The sequence below is a fragment of the Triticum aestivum genome, chromosome 3B (assembly GCF_018294505.1).
Source record: "Triticum aestivum cultivar Chinese Spring chromosome 3B, IWGSC CS RefSeq v2.1, whole genome shotgun sequence".
Classification (NCBI taxonomy): domain Eukaryota; kingdom Viridiplantae; phylum Streptophyta; class Magnoliopsida; order Poales; family Poaceae; genus Triticum; species Triticum aestivum.
The window spans coordinates 332,904,352-332,910,351 of NC_057801.1; positions in this window are offsets into that span (position 1 = coordinate 332,904,352).

Genomic DNA, 6,000 nt, shown 5'->3' on the forward strand with positions numbered 1-6,000 from the left:
TGACCACTTTCATTGCAAAGTCAACAAGTACGGCCAAGAAAATTTAAATTTTCAGCATAAACATCTAGCCTTTCTTGCAGCAATTTAGTTTTTAAGTGCTTATGCCTCTTGCAATAAATATCTTCTCTATTTGGTGTGTTCATGCAAACATGCACTCTACAAAAGTTGACATGCTCATAAGAGATATTTTCATCATAACTAGTGCAATCATCATTAGCATCATGGATATTCAAAGAATTCGTACTAACAACATTGCAATCATGCTCATCATTCAAAGATTTAGTGCCAAACAATTTAGAGATTTCTTATTCTAGCACTTGAGCACAATTATCCTTTCCATCATACTCACGAAAGATATTAAAAAGGTGAAGCATATGCGACAAAATTAACTCCATTTTTTTTGTAATTTTCTTTTATAAACTAGACTAGTGCTAAAACAAGAAAGAAAAAGATTCGATTGCAAGATCTAACGATATACCTTCAAGCACTCACCTCCTCGACAACGGCGCCAGAAAAGAGCTTGATGTCTACTACACAACCTTCTTCTTGTAGACGTTGTTGGGCCTGCAAGTGCACAGGTTTGTAGGACAGTAGCAAATTTCCCTCAAGTGGATGACCTAAGGTTTATCAATCGTGGGAGGCATAGGATGAAGATGGTCTCTCTCAAGCAACCCTGCAACCAAATAACAAAAAGTCTCTTGTGTCCCCAACACACCCAATACAATGGTAAATTGTATAGGTGCACTAGTTCGGCGAAGAGATGGTGATACAAGTGCAATATGGATAGTAGATATAGGTTTTTGTAATCTGAAATAATAAAAACAGCAAGGTGACTAATGATAAAAGTGAGCATAAACGGTATTGCAATGATAGGAAACAATGCCTAGGGTTCATACTTTCACTAGTGCAAGTTCTCTCAACAATAATAACATAGATAGATAATATAACAAGCCCTCAACATGCAACAAAGAGTCACTCCAAAGCCACTAATAGCGGAGAACAAACGTAGAGATTATGGTAGGGTACGAAACCACCTCAAAGTTATTATTTCGGATCAATCTATTAAAGAGTTCGTACTAGAATAACACATTAAGACACAAATCAACCAAAACCCTAATGTCACCTAGATACTCCATTGTCACCTCAAGTATCTGTGGGCATGATTATACGATATGCATCACACAATCTCAGATTCATCCAACCAACACAAAGTACTTCAAAGAGTGCCCCAAAGTTTCTACCGGAGAGTCAAGAACGTGTGCCAACCCCTATGCATAGGATCCCAATGTCACGAAACCCGCAAGTTGATCACCAAAACATACATCAAGTGGCACATGATATCCCATTGTCACAATAGCTAATCACGGCAAGACATACGTCAAGTGTTCTCATAAAAGACTCAATCCGATAAGATAACTTCAAAGGGGAAACCCAATTCATCACAAGAGAGTAGAGGGGGAGAAACATCATAAGATCCAACTACTATAGCAAAGCTTGGGATACATCAAGATCGTGCCATAGAGGAACACGAGAGAGAACACGAGAGAGAGACAGATCAAACACATAGCTACTGGTACATACCCTCAGCCCCGAGGGTGAACTACTCCCTCCTCGTCATGGATAGCACCGGGATGATGAAGATGGCCACCGGTGATGGGATCCCCCTCCGGCAGGGTGCCGGAACGGGCTCCCGAGAGGTTTTTGGTGGCTACAGAGGCTTGCGGTGGCGGAACTCCCGATCTATCTTCTGTTTTGGAAGTTTTAGGGTACAAGAGTATATATGGGTGCAGGGGGTACGTTGGAGGAGCTACGGGGGGCCCACGAGGCAGGTGGGCGCGTCCGGGGGGGGCGGGGGGTGGGCGCGCCCCCCACCCTCGTGGGCAGCCCGTATCTCCCCTGACATGCACTCCAAGTTCCATGGGTTGCTTTCCTTCGAAAAATAACTTCTCCAGTTGATTTCGTTCCGTTTTGACTCCGTCTGATATTCCTTTTCCTCGAAACACTGAAATAGGCATTAAACAGCAAATCTGGGCTGGGCCTCCGATTAATAGGTTAGTCCCAAAAATAATATAAAAGTGGATAATAAAGCCCAATATTGCCTAAAACAGTAGATAAAGTAGCATGGAGCAATCAAAAATTATAGATACGTTGGAGACGTATCATCCCCCGCTCCCAGAAGGGATCTATTTTCAAGGTGGGCGGTGCCGAAGTATGGCTCATAGGTGGAACAGGATACGTGCCTGGTACTCCAAAGAAGGCATTCAAAGAGTGCCCCTCAGAGTGGTTCTATATCGACGATGTTGTCCCTCCGGATCCTATCCGGCAAGGTCTCCCCGAATTCTCCTCTGCTCCTTTAAGGAAGCGCGCCAGCTGGCGTCCCCTAAGCTATGAAGAAGAAGTTAGGGCGGAAGTTAAGCGGTTAGCAAGCTAGGTCTGAATGCTTGCCCATTCCGGACTATCCATAGTCGAGGTAATGGCGATCTCAATAACGTGATGCGTTCAACTGCTTCAGTCTAGGGGGTTTCCCATGTGGCATTACAATGGTGAGGATGATGCCACACGTTGCGGACGCAAGGGTCCGGCTAATTTTGCTGCGCTGGCCGCCACATTGGCTGACCTTTTCAAAGGTGAAAAGGAAGACTTCCCTCACATGAAGTGTCGAGAAGGTTTCTCCATGTATACCCCCATTGACTGGGTGAGTCATTGATCATAGGCCTTAATCGATCATTTTTCCTTAACTATAGCCGAATTTTATCCGACCGCCTTTAACTGGAATGGAGAAATGCCGTCGAGGGGATCTACAGCCCCGCCCCGCAACCGGAGGACCATAATCAGGACCTTGATCCTGGATATGAAGACGATTCAGACATATTCATGGATTTTGAGGATGGAGTCTTTTATCATACGAGCTATCACGACACGGAGGTGGCCATTATAGCCGATTATCCCGGCCTTCTTCCTTCCTCCCATGTAAGTACCCAGGAGACATTTCCTCAAAAAGAGTTTTCCTCGTGACTCACCCACCGCACTGTATTGTGCTACCAAGGGGCGACGCTCGCACTAGCGTACTATAGCAAAGGCGTCCTCTAAATAGACGATGCTTGCACAAGGCACCTCTCGGAAAAGAAAGGCGAACAATGATACAACCAGGCCCTCCTCGGCGTCGAAGAGGTATAATCCTTTAGTATGCATTCAATGGTTAGACCAGACAATGACGTCCCCTGTGGTGTCATATTGCAGGCGGAGTGTACGCGGGACTGCTTCTGGAGACATGGTCGGCCATGCACATACTGGTCCAGCCCCGGCCCCTGCCAGAAGGACTGGAGGGGACGAAGGAGCGGTGCCAGAATGTCATCTACCAGAAGATTCGGATAATGTATCTGTCACGAATTCCGAAGTGGAGAGTGTGATGGGTCAACGGCGATGAAGAGCGGCTATGCGCGACCCACATTTTACCGAAGAGGCTTTTAATGCTCTCAGCTCAGCGGGTGCTTATATCCGAGCTACTTAAGGCGGAGTTGCTGGAGCCATTCACCAGCTTTCAAAGGATATGCGGGTAAGAATTTTTGGGCAGATTCAATAATCATATGCCAGTAGCCACCGAGTCTTGAAATAGTTGGGCCAACTGGTTTAAGAGTCGTTACTTTGTTAGGTACTCAAGGAGAGGAGTAACAAGTTATCCAGGGAGCTTGAGGAATGCCGAACAAAGTTGCCTGCTGCTACTGCCGAACTCTAAGATTTAAAGAAATCCAAGAATGCACGTGATGGTAAGTGCAGCAGCAGTTTGGAGATAAGGCTCCGTGAATACAACGAGGTTTCGTAATTATGCTTGTGTCTCATTGGTAGTATCGACAGATCGGCTGGAGGAGAAGGTAAGGGCTGCTCAAGCAGACAAACAACATGCCGAAGGGCAAAAAGCCGTTGGTCAACTTTTTTTTGACACGGACCGTTAATGAGAAGAACAAACTTCAGGATGCCAACATCAAGTAGGCCGAAGAACTGAAGGATTTGAGAGCCTAATTATCGGATGCTTTGAAGGAGAACAAGAAATTGAAAGGCGGCATATTCAGTATGCTCTGTAACCTATCAGTCAAGAATGGTTTTGATAATTTAACTAGTTTTCTTCTGTAGGTGTGCTAACCGGACGTCCCGAAGGAGAAGTGTCTGGATTCCAAGGCGACCTGCTACAAGAGCTGTCCAAACTGCATGAGCGAGCTCAGAAGGAAATGACGAACATGGCTATGGTTTTATGGCCATCCAATTCCCCTCCAGGGAGTATTGATGAGCTTGCGAATTTATTCAAGGGAGCCCGTCGCCGTTTGGAGCTATGGAATATATCAGCATGTCCGGAAGGCAATCGAGAAGCCTAGGCCATGGAAAAACACGGTATACCAAGCTTGATCCAAATCATATGGCCCGGGTCGGACCTCGGGGACTAGATGGACAAGAAATTCCTCTTAGCTTAGTGTATGACCAAGTGAAAATAGCAGCTAAGTTTTCTCAACAGGATTGTAAACTAGACAACCTTCTAGAGGGTCTAGAGGAAGAAGAAGTTTTTGAATCCAAGTAGTACTGTACTTCATCAACAAACTTTTATCCAGCCGAATTGTGAAACGATTGTCATGGCAGACTTTCCGCTTCGACCTCCAGAACCCGAAGTTTGGAGTGTTTACGGATATTTTAAACCATTGGTAAATACCAAGGTATGTTTGGCAACTAGGTAGTCCGGTCATAGCTACTTGAACAGAGACATTGTATTTGGGGAGTTATGTTATATTACATTTGATCGTAAGAAACATCTTCACGAGAGAATAGTTCCGTTAAGGGTTCCTTTCCCTGGGCCAGTATGCGTTTTTGCGCATACATAAAATGTGATGGAGAGATCACAATACACTTTATAATTTGGGGGCGTATATTGCAACATGGGCAATTCATCTCTTGTCCACAGACCGATCATTCCCTTAAGAAAGCTAGCTTTCAGCTTCACGGATCTGAGGTACACGTCCGGATAACCCAGCTGTAACAATCGCAGAGGTGCTCCCTTTATGCCCTAGCCGAACAAGCGGGAACGTAGGGCATAAGCATAGGACACACGCAACCGAACTTGGCAAAAACTTAAGTCATAAAGGTGCATATAATGGCGAAGACAGGAGACATATGAGTAGACAACACATATATACGGTGAGCTTGACGTACCAAAAATAATAATCAGAATAAGCTTCTGTAAAAAGAAGCCCCCAGGTGATGATGGGTGTGTACATTTGATGATGCATAGCCCTCGGGTGTACGGTTGATCTAAACACTGGTAGAGGTTGTAAAAACGGAAGAAAGAGAAGAGAGGGGTGAGAAGGAGAAAAGACAAAAAGATTTACATGTGTGGATTTAGGCGTAGGATCTTCAGAGCCGAGCAGCGTTCCATGGGTTTGGCTCTAAATTATTATCCGAAGCGTTCCGCAGGCAATAGGCTCCGCCAGTCAGAACTTCATCTATGATGAAGGGACCCTCCCATTTGGGCTTGAGTTTGTCCTTTTTCTTCGCTGGTAAGCGCAGATCACGGGCATTATAAGTCTTTGCCCGTACTTCCCTGCTTCGATATCGCCGGGCTTGCTGTTGGTAAAATGTGGATCGGGCCTAAGCGACCTCGCGCTCCTCCTCCAAGCCATCCAGATCGTCCTGCCGATCGAGCTCGGCCTCCCTCTCTTCATACATGTGCACTCGAGGTGAGTCATGAATAATGTCACAAGGCAGTACTGCCTCGGCGCCGTACACCAGGAAAAAAGGTGTGTTTCTAGTCGTGTGATTGAGCGTGGTACGCAGCCCCCCGAGTACGGAATCGAGTTCTTCAATCCAGTGCTTGTCTGATTCGTGCAAGGATCGTACCAGTCTGGTTTTAATGTCGTTCATGATCAAGCCGTTAGCCCGCTCGACCTGACCGTTTGTCTGAGGGTGATATACCGAGGTGTAGTCGAGCTTAATGCCCAAATTAGCGTACCAAGTTTT